We start from the raw sequence: 22,252 nt of genomic DNA, 5'->3' as shown, positions 1-22,252 counted from the left end.
ACTGTGTGCCCAGGAGAATTTCCCCTGTAGCTGAGCCTCAACCTTCTGGGGGAAAGGGAACTACTTTTTCAATATCATGCTGCAGATGGGTGACACACAATGATAAGAAATAGCACAGCCAGACTTGCTTCCTTCATGATCATGACAGGGAGAGACACAAGAGAATGGAAACTGCTGTTCCACAAGGAGATTCCATCGAATTTTGCCGCAACCAGGTGTCTGGAAGGTCTGGAAGGTAAGTCTGGAAGGTCTGATCTCCCTTGGTCTTCCAGGGGATGGATGGTTAGTGTGGAAGGGAGATAGAGATTGCCCAGCCGTTTTGTGATTATCATGGATGGATTGAGTCTTCTGAATTAATTTTTTTCTTTCTATTTTGGGTATTGGAGCTTTTAAAAATGTTTGGTTTCAGGTATTTTTATTCATGTGAAGTGTATATGATTCTCTTGAGATCAGGTGTTAAGCTGAAATATTCCTTGTTTTAGTTTCTGAACTCTACAGATAAATGGGGACTTTGCTGGTGTAGTCTTTTTCTAGGTTTTATAAACCGCTTGAGCCTGTATCAGTCAATCTAGTGTCTGACATAACGTTTGGAACTCTCAGTGCTTTGTTGGTTTGTAGATGATGGCTTCAATTCTTTTTCTGGTCCGTTTCCTTCTTCCCTTCCCCCCACTTTAAAACTTCTCCTGTAACTTGGCTAACAAAAAACCAAGTCTGATTCAAAGCCTCCCAGAGTGTTTCTCTTAAACAACACATCATCTGGTGCCAAATGAAGATTCTTAGGAGTGCTTATTAATTATGAAGGGCACAGTTGTGGTACTGTCACTGATGATAATAATAATGGATTTTTGGCCTAGAGTTTTGTCCTATTTCACCAGTGTTTTACTGTTGACTGCCCCTCTATGCTGCTTCCAAAAGTGATAGTGTGTGATAAGATGTTTACTTTCATTTCTAAAGTTTGTTTTGTTTTAGGTGAGTCCTGTTCTTCCTTTTTCTTTCAGCAGAAATGAAATTCCAGGTAAGTATAAGTATTCAAATATTTGATCAGTAATTCACAGTTATCTCCAGTACATTAAATAACTTTCATCAAAAAACATGTTACAGGTAAAAAGCTCTGAAGGACCAGCTATGTATATGATAATTATGTTTCAGGCCTTCTAGGGTATTATATATAATAACTTGTCTTCTGGTCGTGGTCTTTTGGTATTGAAAACCATAGGAATGAAATTATTGTATTTCAACAAAGGATCGAGGGCTTGAGGCTTAAACAAGCCAACATATGTGTGGGAAGCAGTCAGCGTTGAGAGCACCTTCGGACATGCCAGGCATGCCGCTGCTGCTCGAAGGGACTGCTGCTCGAAGGGAACTACTTGTTCCCCTCCTTGTTCCATTCCATGGGAGATAAATCACCAGGGCCCAGAAATCAGAAAGAAAGTAAAATGAGACAAGCAAAGCTGTCTCCCCCCTGCACATGCAGGTTATTTTGGATGATTCTGGGTTTATGGGTTTTCTCCCAGGGAAGTTAACCTTGAGCCGAGACAGTCATTAGATAATGTAAACCACCGTCTGGCAACCTTCCCTTTTCTAGTCTATATAATCTTCACCTGTAGCATAATAAAACTTACCTTGCAACCATCAGTTGTCTTGGTCCTTCTGACCCCATTCGTCGGTGCTACTTCAGTTCCTTACCCCGTCCCTTCTGACCCTGGGCGGTGAAATCCTCTTTCTGAGGCTGGTCCATGGCAAGTGGCGCCCGAACAGGGACCTGAAGCGTGAAGGCAATTAAAAGGAAAAGAAAGTGCAGGTAAGAGAACCCTTATGCAAAATATGTGTGGCCACGAGTAAAAGTGAAACTAATAGAGGCATAAGGCAACAGTCAGAAGTAAAATAAGATGGGGCAAAAGGGCTCAAGGGAGCGTGAATTATTTGCTCAGGTTTTACTTTTGATGCTTATAGCTCGGGGTAATAAAGTTTCTACCTCACAGTTGACTGAATTTTGGCAGCATATCCATGATGTATCTCCCTGGTTTCCTGATGGCGGCTCTGTGACATAGAAATCTGGCAGAAAGTTGGAGAAGGTTTAAAAAATTATTATGAGTCTCGAGGGCCTACTCATACTGCTGTTGTTACATTTAGTTTGTGGAATCTGATAAACATATGTTTAGGTTCTTCTCATGATAGTGTTGATTTGAATGTAAAGTCAGAAAAACATAAGCCTCTGACAGAAGACAAGACTGTATTATCAGCTACTGTGTCGCCACTTCCTAAACCGAAAGAGCTAATTAATTTAAATATTTCAGATGAAGAGGAACACTTTGACTTAACCGATGAGGCTTTTAAACATAAAAGAGAGAGAAAAAAAAAAAAACATAAAAGAGAGAATCATCCTGAGGATGATTTTCTAATGGCTATGATAGATAAGACAGTGAAAAAGCTGCACATTAGTAAGGACTGTCTTCCTCAAAAATCTACATCTGTAAAAATGCTCAGTCTCTTGCAACGTGCTGTATAAGCAGCAATAAAACGAGGAGAAGATCCAATTTTCTGTTGTCCTGTCATAGAAAGACCTGATCCTAATCATCCTCAACAGGCTATTAGGGAGCATCAGGCTCTTCCTTTTAAAGTTTTGAAAGATTTAAAATCTGCTTGTGCTCAATATGGGCCCACTGCTCCTTTTACTACTGCTATGGTTGACACTATTGCAGGAGAAGCTCTTTCCCCCGCTGATTGGAAGTCTATTGCACGAGCTTGTTTAAATGGTGGAGATTATTTAATATGGAAGTTTGATTTTTATGAACGGGCTGCTGAACAAGCAGAAAAGAATGCTACCCATGATATTCCAGTTGATTATCATATGCTGATTGGGGAATGACCATATATTTCTTTACAAGATCAATTAACTTATACCTTTGTTGCTTATCCTCAAATAAATCATTTGGCATTACAAGCCTGGAGGAAATTACCTTCTACACACAAAACTGAGGATCTTTCAAAAATGAGACGGGGACCTGATGAACCATATGCTGATTTTGTAGATAGATTGTTAGAGGCGGTGGGGAGACTCATTGTGGATGGACTCACTGGTACAATTGTAGTTAAGCAACTTGCTTTTGAAAACGCTAATAATGCATGTCAGGCTGCGATTCGACCTTGGAGAAAACGGGGAACACTGGAGGATTATATTCGCCTTTGTGCAGACATTGGGCCTGCTTATATACAGGGTGCTGCTATGGCTGCAGCATTAACTAAAGTGGGGTTTAAAAACAATCCAAAGGGAACAAAGACTAGTTTTCAATGCGGAAAGGCAGGTCATTTTGCTGGAGAATGTGGATCTTTTCATTGTAACCCTGCTCCTTCCTTCCCTACTCAAAAACCTCCAGATGGTCCGAAAATCCCTGGTTTATGCCCTAAATGCAATAGAGGAAAACGTTGGGCACGAAATTGTCGCTCAGTGGCCCACAGGGCTGGGACACCACTGTCGGGAAACTCCTCCCGGGGCCTTCCCCGGCCCCAACAAATAATAGGGGCAACGTCTGTGTATCCTCCTCAAACTATCAATCAGACATTAACCAAAACCAAAAACATACAATATCTTCGCTCTCCAGAGCAACAGCAGGAAGCACAGGACTGGACCTCAGTACCTCCGCCCGATATGTATTAACTCCTGCAATGGGTCCTCAGGCCCTCTCTATGGGCATCTATGGACCTTTACCCAACGGTTTGATTGGACTATTATTGGGAAGAAGTAGTGTCTCCATGAAGGGTTTAACTATTATGCCAGGACTCATAGACTCTGAGTACGAAGGAGAAATAAAAATCATGGCACAAACTATTAAAAATATAATAACGATTTCTCCTGGTGATAAAATTGCACAATTGCTACTTTTGCCCTTTGTACCTCATGGACAAATTTTACAACATCAAAAGAGAGAAACAAAGGCTTTTGGATCATCTAGTGCTGTCTACTGGATTCAGAAGATAGGGAAAGAACGTCCAGAAATGAAATGAACCATGAATGGAAAGGTTTTTTCAGGTTTGTTAGACACTGGAGCTGATGTCTCTGTTATGACGCAGATGCACTGGCCTAAACATTGGCCCGTTAGTCCTATTATTACAGAACTTCAAGGAATAGGACAGAGTTCTTCTCCTATGCAAAGTAGTCAGTTATTATTATGGCAAGATAGTGAGGGCCATTCAGGATACTTCCAGCCTTATGTTTTGCCTGGGCTGCCTTTAAACCTCTTGGGCCAAGATATATTAAAAGAAATGGGAGTATTACTTTATAGTCCAAATTCTCAAGTCTCTAATATGGTGTTGGATCAAGGATTTCTTCCCACAAAAGGGCTGGGAACAAATCAAAAAGGAACTGTCTATCCTATTGATGTGAAAATAAAAAGTGATAGACAAGGTTTGGGTTTTTCTTAGGGGCCTTGGATTCTCCTCCACTCACTGCTGATCCAATTACTTGGCTGAGTGATGACCCTGTATGGGTGGACCAATGGCCCCTCACAAAGGAGAAATTAGAAGCTACAGAATAATTGGTACTGGAACAATTAGGGCATTTAGAAATTTCCAGTAGTCCTTGGAATACTCCTATTTTTATTATCAAGAAAAAGTCTGGAAAATAGAGGTTATTACAGGGTCTAAGAGCTGTTAATAAAACTATGCTAATAATGGGAGCTCTTCAACTAGGCCTACTCTCTCCAACAGCCATACCACACAATTATCATCTTTTAGTTATAGATTTAAAGATTGTTTTTTCACTATTCCTTTGTTTCCTGAAGATAGAAAACATTTTGCTTTTAGCTTGCCTTCCTTAAATTTTAAGGAACCCATGAGGAGATTTCAATGGAAAGTATTGCCTCAGGGCATGGCAAATAGTCCTACATTATGCCAAATATATGTGGCTCAGGCCTTAACTCCTGTGAGAAAAAGGTTTCCAACGTTATATCTCATACATTATATGGATGATATACTTTTAGCCACTGATAATATTTCTTGATTAGAGACTGCTTCTCAATTTTTACAACAATCCTTACAATCATTTGGCTTGGTCATTGCCTCAGAAAAAATTCAAAGACAATCTCCATTTTTCTATTTGGGAAAATATATTGATAACTCTACCATTAGGCCTCAAAAACTGTAAATTCGAGTTGATAATTTAAAAACATTAAATGATTTTCAAAAATTACTTGGAGATATTAATTGGCTAAGGCCTTCCTTAGAACTTACTACTGCTCAGTTAGAGCCTTTATTTGACATTCTTAAAGGTGACTCAGATCCTTCTACTTCACGATCTATGACTCCAGAGGATTTCAAGCTTTACAAATAGTTAATAGAGCTATCAGCTCTGCACAATTAACTCGAATACATACTCACCTGCCAATGTCTTTAGTTGTTTGTCCAACACCTCATGTGCCTACTGCCATCTTATGGCAAACTGTTGGAATTATTGAATGGATTCATATGAAAACTCCATCCTCTAAAGTTATTAACCCTTATTATGAACTTATTATTAAGTTAATAATGCAAGGTAGAACTAGATGCTTACCATTTATAGGTATAGAACCTTCTCAAATTATTATCCCTTATTCAGTTAGTCAACAAAATTGGCTTTTTCAACATAGTAATGAATGGGGTCTTGTTCTTGCAGGATTTTCAGGTACCTTGGAATGCCATTAGCCTGCTGATAAATTGATCCAATTCAGCAAACTTAACTCTTATATCTTTCCTTCTATAATTAGGCAACAGCCTATTCCTCATGTACCTTTGGTTTTTACAGACGGTTCTTCTTCAGGAGTGGCTACTGTAATCATTGACGACGGAACAAAACTCATTAAACAAACTTCCTTGACTTCAGCTCACCGTGTTGAACTGTATGCTGTCATTATGGCTTTTAAACATTTGCCTTCTATATCTTTTAATTTGTTTTCTGATAGTAAATATCTTATTAGCTTATTATTTCTTCTGGAGACTGCAACCAGAGGATATACTAATGACCCTGAATTATCATCCTCTTTTCGTTTGCTTCAACAGCTTATTCGTTCCCACGATGGTCCTGTTGCAGCTCTGCATATCCGTGCTCATTCTAACTTGTCTGGTCCATTGTCTAAAATGAAAGCGACTGCAGATGTTTTAACTCGATCTAAACGTGATCTTTATCCTGTGCATTTTCCTCCCAAAAATAAAGTTAAAGTTACTCTTCCTCCTCAATCTCTTTTCCCTAAAGCAGGACATATCCCAATTTACCGTCCTCCTCCTTTCCGTTCGTCATGCTGTCAAGAATGGCTAAGGTATTGCATTCATTATCTTCATACTGTTGATACCCATGGTCCATGTCCTGGACACCCTCATATTATGGTAAGTTATGATCAAACTAATTCACGAGCAGCACAACAATCGCATGCTTTACACCATCAGTCGGCGGCTACATTACGCAGACAATTTTCCCTTACTCGTGAAGCCGCCCGACAAATTGTTAAGCAATGCCCACAGTGCTTACCTCACCTTCCCGTTCCACATTCTGGTGTTAATCCTCGTGGATTATTACCTAGTCATTTATGGCAAATGGATGTTACTCATATCCCGTCTTTTGGGAAATTACAGTTTGTTCATGTCACTATTGATACTTATTCTGGTTTCCTCTGTGCTACAGCACAGACCCGAGAAGCTACTAAACATGTTATCACACATTTATTACATTGTTTTGCTTTCACGAACCTTCCCAAAATTATTAAAACAGATAATGGGCCCACTTACACTAGTGTTGCTTTTGCAACATTTTGTAATTCATTACAAATTACCAATATTACAGGCATTCCATATAACCCTCAAGGACAAGGTATTATACAATGTGCAAATAGATCTTTAAAGCTAACTATTGAAAAACTAAAAATGGGGCAATTATATAGAACAACACTACATAACCTTATAAATCATGCTCTGTGTATTTTAAATTTTCTCACTGTTGACAGGGGAAAGGTTGGTGGCTGAGCCAAGATTGGCCTTTCAATCTCTGGAGGTCCTCGGGAAAGATCCGCTAACCAGCACTTGGCATGGTCCTGATCCTGTGTTGATTTGGGGACGTGGTCACGTGTGTATATTTCCCAGATCAGCTCCTGGACCTCTCTGGCTTCCTGAGCGCTTGCTTAGTCAAGCAAATAGATGGCTCGCCACAGCTCACAACTAGTTCAGAAGATGAAGCAGCTCTGCATCTCTCCCGAAAATTTGACAGTGTTGATTCAGAAAAAGAAGAAGAAGAGGAGACCACTTGCCAGGATGACTCAAAGGAGTGATGTTCCAACTTGGGGACAAATTAAACAATTGGTTTCACGAGCTCAAGAGTTAGTGAAACAACAGAATAATCCTGTTACACCTGTGACTTTATTTTTGGCTATGTTGGCAACCATTTCATGTGTTCCCTCTGTTAATGCAGCAACTTACTGGGCCTATGTACCTGATCCTCCACTATTAAAACCCATATCTTGGTCTGAAGCAGAGTTTCCTGTATTTTACAATGATACTGTTTATGGGCCTCTTATTGGGAATATAAAACAAATCAATATGTCTGTAAATTATACTAACTGGTTTAGTACCTATCCTGTCCGTCTTAGCCCATTGAATCTGGAAACTGGATGTGTAAAGGCTATTAGTTATGAGCATACAGATGTTTATGAGGGAACGGATCAATCAATTAGTTTGTCAGGCTCTCCAGGCATCCTTCGTTTTACAGGAACCAACATTACTCTTACATGCCCGGCTACCAGCCGACGAGAGGATCTTAAGGATACCATCATTTGCTATAAAAATGGGCAACCTATTAATATTAGAGGTCGAATCTCATATGCCTCACCACTTAGGGATTCCGCTATTACTATAGCCAAGGTTACAGGTGAAGATTCAGGAAATTATTTGTGTATGAAGCGTTTACTTGGAGGACAAAGGATACTTATGGCTGGACATATGGTTACTATTCTTAAGAGAAAATCAAAAAATCAATTTCCTCCTTTTGTGACCATTAACTTTCCTGGATCCAATTTTGAACGTTGCAATGCATCTTGGAATAATAACCAAATATGGTGTAGTATAGATTATACCAAGGGGTAAATTCTTATCTCTTCTATTCCCGTCATAGATAGGTTTATCGCATTTCAAAAGAACTGGGATATATGGAAACTAGCTCTAACTTATTCCAACACACCTGTTATAACTTGTGTTGCTCCTCCATATACACTTTTGATTGGTTCTATTAACATTGGTAATTCTTCCAAAGGAGGATATAATATTAGCTGTGTTCATTGTATTTTTACAGTTGTATGTTCCCTTCTGCAGGAACACAATCTGTGCTTATACTAAAGCAACCCATATATGTTATGGTGCCTGTACATCTGAGAGAACCTTGGTATGAAGATACTGGAGTACAGGCATGGGTGGAACTCTCTAAAGCCTTGCAGAGAAGGAGACGCTTTATTGGGTGGCTAATAGTAAGTTGACTTGCCTTGGCTGCTCTGTCTGCTACCGCGGCTACTGCCCGTCTTGCTCTTTCACAGAGTATTAATCATGCTCACTTTGCTAATCAGTTATCTCAAAATACCAGTCTTGCTTTATCTTTACAAAGTCACATAGATTTACAGATGAATAACAAGTTAGATGAATTTAAAAACACAATTTTGGGGATTGGAGATCAGATGGCAGCATTAAAATTGAGGATGCGTTTAGCTTGTCATGAAAAGTATACATGGATTTGTGTTACTCCTTACAAGTACAATGACTGTATTTGGGAATGGGAAAAAGTAAAAATGCATCTGCTGAGTGTTTGGTCAGATAATAATATTAGTCTTGATCTTAACAAATTAAATGCTGAAATTCAGGATATACAAAATGCACATCTTGATGATATTTCGCAAGAAGATGTAATTAAAACTTTACTGGACCATTTAAAGTGGTTAAACCCTCAGTCGTGGATTACTGGAGGGTTGTCAGGATTTATTACCCTGGCCATAATTTGCCTATTATTGATAATAATCTTCTCATGTCTGTTTCGTATCCTCATGCAACAATATACTACTCTCAGCACTACGCTTCATGGAATTATTTTGCAGCAAAAATTAAAAAATAAAAAAGGGGGAACTGAGGGAAACAGTCAGCCTTGAGATCAGGCTACGGACATGCCAGGCATGCCGCCGCTGCTCGAAGGGACTGTCCCTACTTGTTCCCCTCCTTGTTCCATTCCATGGGAGATAAATCACCAGGGCCCAGAAATCAGAAAGAATGTAAAATGAGACAAGCAAAGCTGTCTCCCCCCTGCACATGCAGGTTATTTTGGATGATTCTGGGCTTATGGGTTTTCTCCCAGGGAAGTTAACCTTGAGCCGAGACAGTCTATAGATAATGTAAACCACCATCTGGCAACCTTCCATTTCTAGTCTATATAATCTGCAACCGTAGCATAATAAAACTTGCCTTGCAACCATCAGTTGTCTTGGTCCTTCTGACCCCATTCGTCGGTGCTACTTCAGTTCCTTACCCCTTCCCTTCTGACCCTGGGCGGTGAAATCCTCTTTCTCCGGCTGGTCTGCGGCACATATGAATATATGTTTTTGTCTTGCTGTACTGCACATATGCTGTCTAGTAACGGATATTTTGTCTGCTAGTAGTGTTGGTGATTATGTCTTTCCAAAGCGCTGAGGCAGTGCACCTATTCTGTAGTTGCAGCTGATGCCTGAATGTATCCTAGCTGACAAATTATTGATTAATAAGAACTTGAATTTCTAAAGATTAGTACTGTTAACCAAAATCTGAGCAAGGAGTCTCAAATGTAATTCTTAGCCAGAATTACATGTTAATGAACCATTTAACAGTGTAAATCAAGGAACATCAGTGTAGGGATTTCTTTTCATTTATTTTTTACCTGTTTGAAATATCAGTTGAAGGTTGGCAGCTTGGTTGCAGACGAACGGTCGTTTGAAGTTCACCAAACTACTTAATGTGGAATAGGATAACAGACTTCCAATGCCCTCAAGGCTGTGACCTTGCAGCCATTTTACACAGCACATCATCATCCTATAGGGATGAACCTTTCCCTGGCCCAAAAAGTAGCCGCTCTGTTGAAGCTTTGCTTATTGTAACAGGCTTTTGTTTCCAGGTTACATGTCTGTGGAAGACTTAATTCTGAATAGAGATATAGATATTACTGGAAACTAATTGCTTGTCTATTATACTCTGCTTTATCAAAAAAGTAAAACATTTAAATTGTGCTACAAAAATTCAGATGTTGTCTTGCAATCTTTAAACAATAAATGAATGATTTGCCCTTAAAAAAAAGAATTAAGCGGTTAAGCTGTTGGTCCCACATCAGACAAACCATCCTTATACCTCCTGTCTATATTGTTAACAGAGACTGTTATTTTATGAATCCTTATGATCCCGTGATTCTTTCTTTCACGTTTCAGGGCACAGCAGGTGAGAGAATGGATTTGTTATACTGGGTGGGTTTATCCTTCTTTTATGCGTTCATTCAATTTTATGTTCATTTACTTACTATACACATATGGCAATAGAAGCTGCTAAAGCAATCATTGCTATTCTGCAAAACAACAAGGCACAGAAGCAGATGTCTTATTTCCGAGATTTCTCCCCCCAGGATTATTGTGATTAAAGCTACTTTGCCGCAATTTCCTGGAGAGGACAAGGGGCTACTCGCTGGAGGCTTTTTAATGACTTGGAGAAAGGCTCAAATATGCCCCCATTATGGTAATCCACCCCAGGGGCAAACCACACAAGAATATTATGAATTTATTTTATTTTTCTATCCTTGCAAGGGTAATACTCAGCTCATTAGAATATGAAAACTATACTGTCAAATTTCAGAATTACATGGATGAAGAAAATCACCAAAGTGGCATCATATCATGTGTGTTATAGTTGTATTGACTATATTGACTATATTAACTATGTTGTGTTAACAATGTATTGTATAACTCTATATTGAAAAGGCAAAATGCTGTACCTTATTTCAGAGAAAATAATTATGTTGGCAAACCCCAAATTGTACATTGTAGACGGGTCCTAGGAAAAGAAGATTTAATTCATAGTGGACAAGAGGTTAGCTTCTGTTTTCAGCCATGTGCTATTTCAAGAATTAAACATCATGAATAATACAGGATATAAGAGGAATAGTCTAAAGACGGAAAAGCACATTTTGATTAGGAAAGAGAATTTAAGGCTTAAGTCTTTTTTTTTTTTTAAGGAAAACTGCCTTATTACTATGAGATAAGAAAATTGTTTCCTTCTTTTCTTCCTTGCTTTCTTCTTCTTCTTCTTTTCTTTAACCTTTTTTACTTTGGATATTTGGATATTTGGATATTTGACCTCTAAGCTGAGATGACTGGAAATGCCTCCTCTGGGCACTAAATGCTGACATCTCCTGATAAGAGGGAAGCTGCAAAGTAGAAGAATTGAAGGTCAGTATGTTGATATTGGTCTCCAGCACATTGATGTACATTTGTGTATTGGGGAAGGGGAGTGAAGCTTGAGAGTGGGCCAGTGGGGAGGGGTAAATATTTTGGGATGCTGTCTACCTATGGGCTTATAAAGTTTACAGCTGCATTAGGAGGACAAGCATTACCATTCGCATGAAAAGTAGGGCAGACGTCAGTTGCAAAAGCTTCTAGCCATACACATAGGGAAATACATAAATGATACACCTTATTGCATTCACCCATTCACCCTCCCCTGTTCACGCTAATTGGAAATTTCTATCCATTTCAGAGAAGTAACACAACTATCAATCATTTTCCCTGGCAGGAATCTTCCAGGAGGAAGAAAATGGAACACACCTAGCAGCAGAGGTCACGCACTAGCCCATGTGTCTTAGATTTAATATCTGATCACTAGCTGGATTGAAGCCAAGAGGTGGTTCACAAAGTTGCTGCATATTAGAATCACCTGGGGAACTCTGAGACCTCCCCGTGCCCAGGCTCCTCCCTAGACCTACTGAATCAAAATCTCTGGGGCTGGGACCCAGACACCAAAGTTTCTCTTAAAAGCTCTTTAGGGGAAGGGATATGGGAACAGATGTATATGTATAACTGATTCAGTTTGTTATAAAGCAGAAACTAATTTTAAAAAATATTTAATACTAAAAAAAAAAAAAAGCTCTTTAGGTAATTCATACGAGCAGCAAAGCTTGAGAACCAGCCCAATAGCGGGAACAAACGTATTTCACACAGATAAAGTGGGGCAATTCATATGTTAAAAGAACGTGAATATATATATATATATATATTTCTTTTTTTCTCTTTATTCTGTTTGTGTTTCAAATAGGCTTTTTTTTTCCTTCTGCAAAAAGCGTTATTGTTTCCATTTGGTCCAAGGCTTGGGAGAGGGCTCCAGGGCGGTTACAAAGCTGCCTAGTGGCTGCAGAGCTGGGCTTCAGGCAGAAGCTCTGACGCCAGAGGGGCTCCTCAGAGGCCGCTGGACGTCAGAGACTCCTGTTTGTGCTCGAGCGTGAGCCTTTCGAAAAGATACTTGCCCAGCACAGCCTGCGGACCAGCCAGCCTGCGGAGGTTGGTCAGGTGGTTGCCCATCTTCTTGATGAGTTTCAGCTGCTCCTCCAGGAAGCGGCTCTCCAGGAAGTCACAGAGGTGGGAGTCTGCGCGGGCAGGACCCAGGGCGCGCAGATCCGATAGTGCCTGGTTCAGGTTCTTCTCCCTAAGAATGGCGGCTTGCACAGTGTCCTGGGTTTTACCCCACTCATCTTGAGAAGGCTTCCGCGCATCCTGGGAGAGGGCGCGGCCGCAGCACTTGTTTTGCATTTTCAAGAGTCGCTGGGCGCCCTCACACTTCTCTTCAGCCAGTTGGCGAAAAATGCGGCCCCCATTGTCCAGAGTCCCACTGTTGCTGTGGAAATAGAAGCTTAGAGAGAGGTAAGTGTCCACAGATGCATGTTGAACAGGCGGTGGATGGCGGCCTCCACCTCGATGGAATAATTCTGACGAACGTGGGAACTCGTGGTTGATCAGTGATAAGGAGCTAAGCTCCAAAAACGGTGTTGGCCTGTCCTGGAGGCTGAGGATAGCTGAGTGGCTGATTCCAAAGGTTGCGACAGGAGGAAATGTTGGAGGGTGGTCGGGGGCTGGAGCAAGGAGCGTCCCTGGGTCTGTTCATTCCAAACACTGTGGAAGCAAAAGACAGATCTGCAGGACTGCCGAGTGCACTGCCTCAAATAGGCTTTGATATAAATGAACAAGAAGTCCAAGCAAGGACAAAACTTACCCTTCCCCCCACCAAAATAGCTGGTGATACTAGAATCTAGATCTGGGAAGGGATTCTTCCATTACTTTAACATTCCAAGCCACTAGAGCAGTGGTTCTCAAAGTATGGTCACCTTGTAAGCAAGCAGTACCCTATGGGGCCTTCCTAGGACAGACCCATCCCCCATAGCCTCTGCTGTAGTTCCTCTCTGAAGTCCTCAGATAACAGTATCTCAGGCATATTTCTTGAGTTTTCAGATGCTAAAAACCACCACCCAATGGAAGAAATTAACTCTTTGATGATCATGAGCACACAGCCCCCAGACCTTCTGGCACCTAAGGATGGATAATGTTATCTGCCCTGTGGCCTCAACATCAGCCAGTCAGATGATTGTGCACGAGCTGATCACATTCCCTGGGACGTCCCTCCCTCACGTGGCCTTTAAAAATGCTTTGCTGAAATCCTTTGGAGATTTCAGGGTTTTTGGAACACGGGCCACCCCTCTCCTTGCTCGATCCTGCAATAAACCTTTCTCTGCTCCAGACTGCAACCTTTCGGTTTGTTTGGCCTCACTGTGCTTCAGACACACGAACGTGCATTCGGTAACAACCTGACCAGCTTTACCAGCGTCCCCTGATAATGTGTCAGATAGTCAAGTTTTAGGGCCCTGTCCCAGCCCTATGGAATCAGCAACTCTAGTGGGGCTCAGTGATCTCTGTTATAACTGGCCCTCCAGATGATTTTTATTCACCTTAAAGTTTGAAAATATCTGCATTGGCAGCTGCCAAAGCGTCCACCAGCAGGTGAAGGGGAGAGACGCCTGGAAAAGATAGGGAGTAGCCAAGGCAAGTACAGCAGCATTTGCCGTGGTAGTAATGGAGAATGCCTTTTCTCCACTGGTTGGCACAGACTAGTATCTGGGGGCAGTGGCAGGGTTATTTAGGATGCTTTATATTTCATTGTAGAGTGACCTCTGTCCTGGTTTGCCAGGGACTTCCCCTGTGTGAGCACTTAAAATCTCATCCTGGCAAACCCCTTAGCCCTGGATTTGAAGAACTTAGGAAATAACATGAAATTTAGGGGAAACATGATCTAGGTTTTGGGCAAGTCACAAGTGCTAATTAAAGCTAAGCAAGTATGGACAACATCTAGCCTTCTTTACCCCTTTGCAGGAAGGTAAATCTGATTGGGTGAAAGAACTTATTGTTAAGAAATCTTTGTAGAAACATCCCCTTCTGCTTAGTCCGCTGGTTCTCACTTCTGGCTAGACAATGGCATCGTCTGAGGCGATTTTAAATGATTTTCTTGGTTTAGGATGACCAACTGTTGGTGTGAGGGTTTTTAAAAAGTGCTTCAGATGATTCTAATGTGCAGCCAAATTTAGGTGCCACTGCTTAAGCTTTTGAACCACTGCTACATATTTCCACCTCATCTTCCTATGAGAATATCCAACTGTAGTTGGTTTGCTTTTTTTTCTTTTTCTTTTTTTAACTGTCTTATTATAAGATTTACTGTCTTAAATAAGATTGAATGTACAGAAAATCCTGCTAGTCCATCTGGTATAGCTGGATCCTTAGAATAATATCGTTAAGATATATACCATTTAAGTATTGTGATTGGCCTTTTAAAAATTAACATATGCATTGAATTAGTACCATCTGTTTTGAAGCTGTCATGTTGGGTAGCTCTACCTCTAATCTGCTGCCATTGCTAAATATCTGGACACCTCTTATTAGGAATTGCTTTTAAACATCTTTCGGGGTTAAAACCAAGATTGCTGTATTATTTGTACTGGGACCACAAAAACCTCACAAAGATCCCCCGCTGTACTTTCTACCCCCATCTCTAACCCTTGGCAACTTCTAATCTGTTCTCCATCTCCACAGTTTTGTTATTTTAAGGATAATATGTAAATATCATCATGAATTACTTAATCTTCGGAGATTGGCTTTTTAAAATTTTTCCCTCGGCATCATTCCCTTGAAGTTCATTTCAATTTTTGCATATATTAATAATTTGTTCCTTTTTGTTGCTCGGTAGTATTCTATCATAAGATTTTATCACAATTTGTTTCAACATTCATCCATTGAAAGACATTTGGGTAGTGGCCAGTTTGGGGCTGTTATAAATAAAACTGCTATGAACATTTATGTGTAAGTTTCTGTGGGAACTTAATTTTTTGTTTCTTTTGGATAAATGCTCAAGAGTACAATTACTGTGTTGTAGGGTGAATCTACTTTTAGGATTAAAAGAGACTGTCAAGCTGTTTCTCAGAGTGGCTAAACCATTTTCTTTTCCCACCAGTGATGTGATATCATTTTTCTATGTACTCACCAGCATTTGATGTTGTCACTATACTTTAATTTTAGTTATTCTCTGATATCTCATTATGGTCTTAATTTGCATTTCCCTAATGGCTAATGATGTTGAGCATCTTTTCATGTGCTTCTTTGCCATGTGTATATTCTCTTCCATGAAACGTCTGTTCCTGTCTTCTGCCTATTTTCTAGTTGGGTTTTTTTAAGTTGTTTGGAGAGTTCTTTGTATATTATAGATACAAGTCATTTGTCTCATGTGGGATTTTCAAATATGTTTTCCCACTGTGTAATTTGAGTTTTCATCCACTTAAAATGATCTTCTATGAAGCATTTTTAACTCATTTTGATGAGATCCAATTTATCAGTTTTTGCTTTTATTGATCATACTTTCGGTGTCAAGTCTAAGAATTATTCACGTAGTTCTAGATGCCAAAGATTTTCTCCTATTTTTTTTTCTAAAAATGTCCTGCTTTTACATTGAAGATTATGATCCACTTTGATTTAATTTTTGTGTAAGGTGTGGAGGTTCAGGTTAAGGTTCATTTTTTGTTTGTTTGTTTTTGTCGAGGGATGTCCAACTGTTTCAGTACCATTTTTTGAAAAGTCTATTCTTCCTTGATAGCTTTCACACTGCTGTCAAAAACAAGTTAAATGTATTTATGTCAGTCTGTTTCTGGGTTCTCTATTCCATTCCATTGATCTGTGTATCTACCCTCCATCATTACTGCAAAATCTTGAAATTGGGTAGATGAATTCCTCCCATTTTAATCTTCCTTTACAAATTGTTTTAGCTATTCTTCAGCCTCTTCTTACCATATAAATCTTAGAATAAGCTTGTCTATATCCACAAAAACCTTGAGGGCATTTTAAGAGTAACTCTGTTAAGCCTCTTAACTTGGGGAGAATTGACATCTTTATTATGTTGTGTTTTCTAATCCATGAACAAGGTATGTCTCACCATTTGTTTGGGACTTTTACATTTTTCTTCATCAGCATTTTGTAATTTTCAGTATAGAGGACCTATAAATGTCTTATTGGGCTTATATTTAAGTATTTATTTAGGTCAGTTGTAAATGGCATCACATATTTTTATTTAAGCTTCTACACATTTGTTATTAATATATAATTTGATAAAACTGTGTTGATTTGTACTCTAAAACATTTACAAACTCATATTATTTCTCAAGCTTTTTGTGGATTCCTTGGTATTTTCTCCATTTAGATTATCATCTCCTCTTCAGATACCGTTTTACTTTTCCTTATTTAATATAATAGTATATATTACTATTCAACATTCAGTAGGATATATTCCTTCCTATTCAACGTAGTAGGAATAATCCTTTTATCTTTTAAATAAATGTTTTAAAAATTTAACTTTTAAATTTATGTATTTATTTATTTTTGCTTTATTTTCTTACTAGAACCTCCATTAATATATTTAATAAAAGTGGTGAGGGCAGATATCGGTGCCTTGTTTCTGATCTTACAGAGAAAGCATTCAGTCTTTCACAGTTAAATATAATGTCGGTATAGGTTGTTTGTAGATCCTCTTGATGAGTTTCAGTATGTTCCTTTTCTATTCCTAGTTTGCTTGGGGGTTTTTTCCTTCTTTTTTTAAATTTTTAAATTTTATTATTATTTTTTACAACTTTATTGGAGTATAATTGCTTCACAATGGTGTGTTAGTTTCTGTTTTATAACAAAGTGAATCAGTTATACATATACGTATGTTCCCATATCTCTTCCCTCTTGCGTCTCCCTCCCTCCCACCCTCCCTATCCCACCCCTCCAGGCAGTCACAAAACACTGATCTGATCTCCCTGTGCTATGCGGCTGCTTCCCACTAGCTATCTACCTTACGTTTGGTAGTGTATATATGTCCATGCCTCTCTCTCGCTTTGTCACAGCTTACCCTTTCCCCTCCCCATATTCTCAAGTCCATTCTCAAGTAGGTCTGTGTCTTTCTTCCTGTTTTACCCCTAGGTTCTTCATGACATATTTTTTCTTAGATTCCATATATATGTGTTAGCATACGGTATTTGTCTTTCTCTTTCTGACTTACTTCACTCTGTATGACAGACTCTAGGTCTATCCACCTCATTACAAATAGCTCAATTTTGTTTCTTTTTATGGCTGAGTAATATGTCATTGTATATATGTGCCAAATCATGAATGGGATTGGATTTTGTCAAATGCTTTCTCTGCATTAATGGATAGGATCACATGACTTTTCCCCCTTAATCTATTGGATATGGTAGATTACACTGTTTGATTTTCAAATATTTAACCTACTCTCCATAACTGGAATAAATACCTCTTGGTCATGATATATTATTCTTTTTATATATTTCTGGATTTAATTTGCTAATATCTGGCTGAAGATTTTTACAGGCAATTTCATAAAACATATTGGTCTATAGTCTTCTTCTTTTTATACTGTTCCTGTCTGGTTTTGGTATCAAGGTAATGCTGGCTTCATAAGATTAATTAGGAACGGTTCCCTCTACTTCTATTTCTTATCAAATCATGTAAAATTTGTTTTAATTCTTTAAGTCTTGGGTAAAAGTGAAACATCTAAGCCTGAATATTTCTTTTGGGAGTTTTTATATGAAAAATCAGTGTTTCTAATGGTTACAGGAAAATTGAGATTATCTATTTCATCTTGGCTGAGTTTTAGTAGTTTTGGGTGTAGAAGAATTGGCCCATTTCATCTACATTTTTGAATTTAGAGTGTAGACTTGTTCATAATAACTTGTCCCTTATTAACCTGCAGGATATGTCATGGTATCCCTGGTTGTATATCTGATATCTGTGATTTGTGCCACCTCTGTTTTTACCTTTATCAGTCTTGCTAGATCTTTATTGATTAAATTGTTTATTTCCAAGAACCAGCCTTTTGTTTCATTGATTTTCCCCCCCATTTTCCTGTTTTCAGTTTCATGGATTTCTGTTTCATCTTTATTATTTCCTTCTTTCTGCCTGTTTAGTGTTTTTTCCTCTTCCTTTTTTACTATTGTAATATAGAAAATGAGATTATTGCTTTGAAATATTTTATTTCCCAATTTAGTTCTATAAACTTCCCTTTTAGCATTACTTCCACTTCATTCCACAAACTTTGATCTGTTATATCTCCATTTTCTTTTATTCTATGCATTAAAAATTTTTTCCTTGACGCTGTCTTTTTTACCCATGAGTTCTTTGGAATTGTGATGTTTCGTTTTCATGTGATTGAAGATTCTCCTGTTGTCTTTCTGTTATTGATTTCTAGTCTGATTCCATTATGGCTAGAGAACATACTCTCTATGATTTTAATTCTTTTAAATCTGCTAATGTTTTTTTATCACCCAGTATATGGTATATGAGTGAATGTTCCACGGACACTTGAATATGTATTCTGCTCTTATTGAGTGTGTTCTTTAAATGTCACTTATGTCCTGTTGATTGATGATGTTTTCAGCTCTTCCATATCCTTGCTGACTTTTCTGTCTGGTAGTTCTATAAATTGCTGTGTTGAAGTCTCCAATAATAATTGTGGATTTAAAATTTTCTCCTTTTACTACCTTTTTCAGTGTTTGCTTCATGTATTTTGAAGTTCTGTTGTTTGGTGCACACACATTTCGTATCACTAGGTCATCTAGGTGGATTATTCCTGTTATCTTTATGTAATGACCCTGTTTGCCCCTAATAATTTCCTTTGCACTGAAATCTACTTTATCTGATATTAATTTATCCATTCCTGCTTTTTCTGATAAATGTTCACATGATATATCATTTTCATCCTTTTACTCTGAACTACCTATATCATGATGTTTAAAGTAAGCTTCTTATAGACAGTATATACTTGGATCATGCTTGTGATTTTTTAATCTACTCTTCCAATCTCTGTCTTTGACTTGGTTACTTAGATCATTTACAGTTAATGTAATTATTGCTATGTTAAAGATTAGGTCTACCATTTTATTTTTTGTTTTGTCTTTTACCTTAGTTTCTCAATCTTGTGTTTCTCTTATTTTGCCTTCTTGTGGGTTACTTAAACATTTTTTAATAAGCCCATTTTAATGTATTTATTTATAATCATGTGTGTATACTGTGTGTATAGTTTTCTTAGTGGTTGCTTTTGGCATTACAGTATACATATGTAACTTATCATAGTCTACTGGAATCAGTGTTTTATGACTTCAAGTGAAGTTTCAAAATTTTACTTCCATTTAGGTCTCTTAATATTCCCCAGTTTTAAAGTATGATTTTCTGTAGTATTTCCTTTCTCTACATTGAGAACCACATCAGATGGTGTCATAATTTTTGCTTTGACCATCATATAGTATTTAAGAAACTCATGAGACTAATGATAGTCTCTTCTATTTACCCCATTTGTTTTCACCCATTCCATTGTTCCCCTTTTCTTTCTGAAGTTCCCAGTGTTCTGTTTTTGTTTTTTGATGTTTTCCTAACTGTAGGTGATATCTGGTCTTTCCAGTGCCATTGGATATGAGTTTCAGGAAACCCTGAGCCTGGCTCACTTAATGCTGCTGAGTTGGAGGGTTTGTGTATGTGGGGCCTGTTGGCTCAGCAGATGCTAGCAGATTACACTAATGTTGATGGGACTAGTGTCACAGGAGGATGGGTTCCCATTCAGGCTATGCTGCTGCTACAGTAGAACAAGTGCCCCTCTACTCCAAATGTGGGGCAATGACCTGCTGCTGTCACTGCTTTGTATTAGGCTGCTTTTCCTCAGGTGTGTGATGGGATCCCATGGAAGCTGCTGCTGTTGCTGTCAATCACAATGTTAAATTCATTTCAGAAATACTTAAGTATAAATATATAGCCTGGCTCTTGTAGAACCTCTGTATTTGTTTTTTATTGCTTTCATACAAATTACCAAACACTTAGTGACTCAAAACAAGGTAAATTTATTACTTTACAAGTCTGACACTGGTCTCAATTGAGTAAAGTAAAAGTGTTGGCAGGATCGACAGACGAATGGATAAAGATGTGGCACAGGGATTCCCTGGTGGCGCAGTGGTTGGGAGTCCGCCTGCTGATGCAGGGGACACGGGTCATGCCCCCCTCCAGGAAGATACCACATGCTGCGGAGTGGCTGAGCCCATAATCCACGGCTGCTGAGCCGGCGCGTCCGGAGCCTGTGCTCCGCAACGGGAGAGGCCGCAACAGTGAGAAGCCCACGTACCACAAAAAAAAAAAAAAAAAATGTGGCCCATATATACAATGGAATATTACTCAGCCATAAAAAGAAATGAAATTGAGTTTTTTGTAGTGAGGTGGATTGACCTAGAGACTGTCATACAGAGTGAAGTAAGTCAGAAAGGGAAAAACAAATACCATATGCTAACACATATATATGGAATATAAAAAAAAAGAAAAAATGGTTATGAAGAACCTAGGGGCAGGGCAGGAATAAAGATGCAGCCATAGAGAGTGGACTTGAGGACACAGGGAGGGGGAAGGGTTATCTGGGATGAAGTGAGAGAGTGGCATGGACATATATACACTACCAAATGTAAAATAGATAGCTAGTGGGAAGCAGCCACAAAGCACAGGGAGATCGGCTCTATGCTTTGTGTCCACCTAGAGGGGTGGGATAGGGAAGGGAGGGTGTAGGGAGACGCAAGAGGGAGAGGATGTGGAGATATATGTATATGTATAGCTGATTGACTTTGTTATGAAGCAGAAGCTAACACACCATTGTAAAGCAATTATACTCCAATATAGATGGTTAAAAAAGAAAAAAAAGTGTTGGCAGAGCTACATTCTTTTCTGGAGGCTCTTAGGGGTGTTTCTGTTCCCTGGACTTTATCTGCTGCCAGCGGTCACTTATAGTCTTTGACTCAGAGTCCCCTTTCTCCACCTACAAAACCCAAAATGTTGCATCGCTGTGATTCTGCTTCTATTAAGTCATCTCTATCTTTCTCTTTCTACAGTTGGGAATGGTTTTCTGCTTTTAAGGACTCATGCAATTAGATTTGTTCCATGAGGTAATCCAGGATAATCTTTCTATCTCAAGGTCTATAACTTCAGTCATATCTGCAAAGTCCTCTTCACCATGTAAGGTAACATATTAATAGGTTCCAGGGATTAGGGTGAGGGCATTTTTAGGAGCCATTATGCTGCCTACCACACCCTTAACAAGTGACCTTGAGAAAATGACTGAGATTTTTAAAGCCTTACTTTCCTCAAACATAACATGGAAAGAAAGATAACTAGTTAATATCATGAAAGTGAAACAGTATATATGAAATCAACTAATTCAGAAAATAAGATTTTTTCTTTTTCTTTATGATTTACATGATTCTCAGAGTTCAGTTACTTGAAGAGTTACTTTTTTGTAAACAGAACTAAGGAATTTCAGGGTTCCGATGCTGTAAGATGGTCTGAATTATCTGAGTAACAATTAGCTAAGCACAGGTGTAAAGCATTTGATTTACTCCCTAGTGTTCTTTATCTTCTCATCCCACTAAGTTCATATCCCTTGTCTAACTCCAGCCAGTAGAGTCAGAGCTTGTTTTACTGTTTAACTAAAGTTCAATTTAAATTCTCTCTACATCTCCAGATTCTCAGCCCTGGTTGCATATTATATTCACTGGGGAGATTTCAAGAACTACTGATGTCAAATTTCTACCTATCATGGATATTTGAGGAGGGACCTGGAATGAAATGTTCTAGCT

General features: G+C 38.8%; 1 pseudogene across 1 annotated transcript in view; it reads right to left on the bottom strand.

The window, feature by feature from the left end:
- Window positions 1-12,461: 12,461 nt before the first annotated feature.
- LOC307055612 (ferritin light chain-like) overlaps window positions 12,462-22,252 on the bottom strand; it is a 37,205-nt pseudogene continuing 27,414 nt past the window's right edge. Inside the window, exon 3 of the transcript in view lies at window positions 12,462-13,004. The product of the transcript in view is annotated as a ferritin light chain-like (transcript). The remainder of the gene's footprint in view (window positions 13,005-22,252) is intronic.

This window comes from Hyperoodon ampullatus, assembly GCF_949752795.1.
Source record: "Hyperoodon ampullatus genome assembly, chromosome: 7".
NCBI classification, from domain to species: Eukaryota; Metazoa; Chordata; class Mammalia; order Artiodactyla; family Ziphiidae; genus Hyperoodon; species Hyperoodon ampullatus.
Note: the sequence above shows the minus strand (reverse complement) of the source record. Positions and strands in the feature narration are given on the sequence as shown.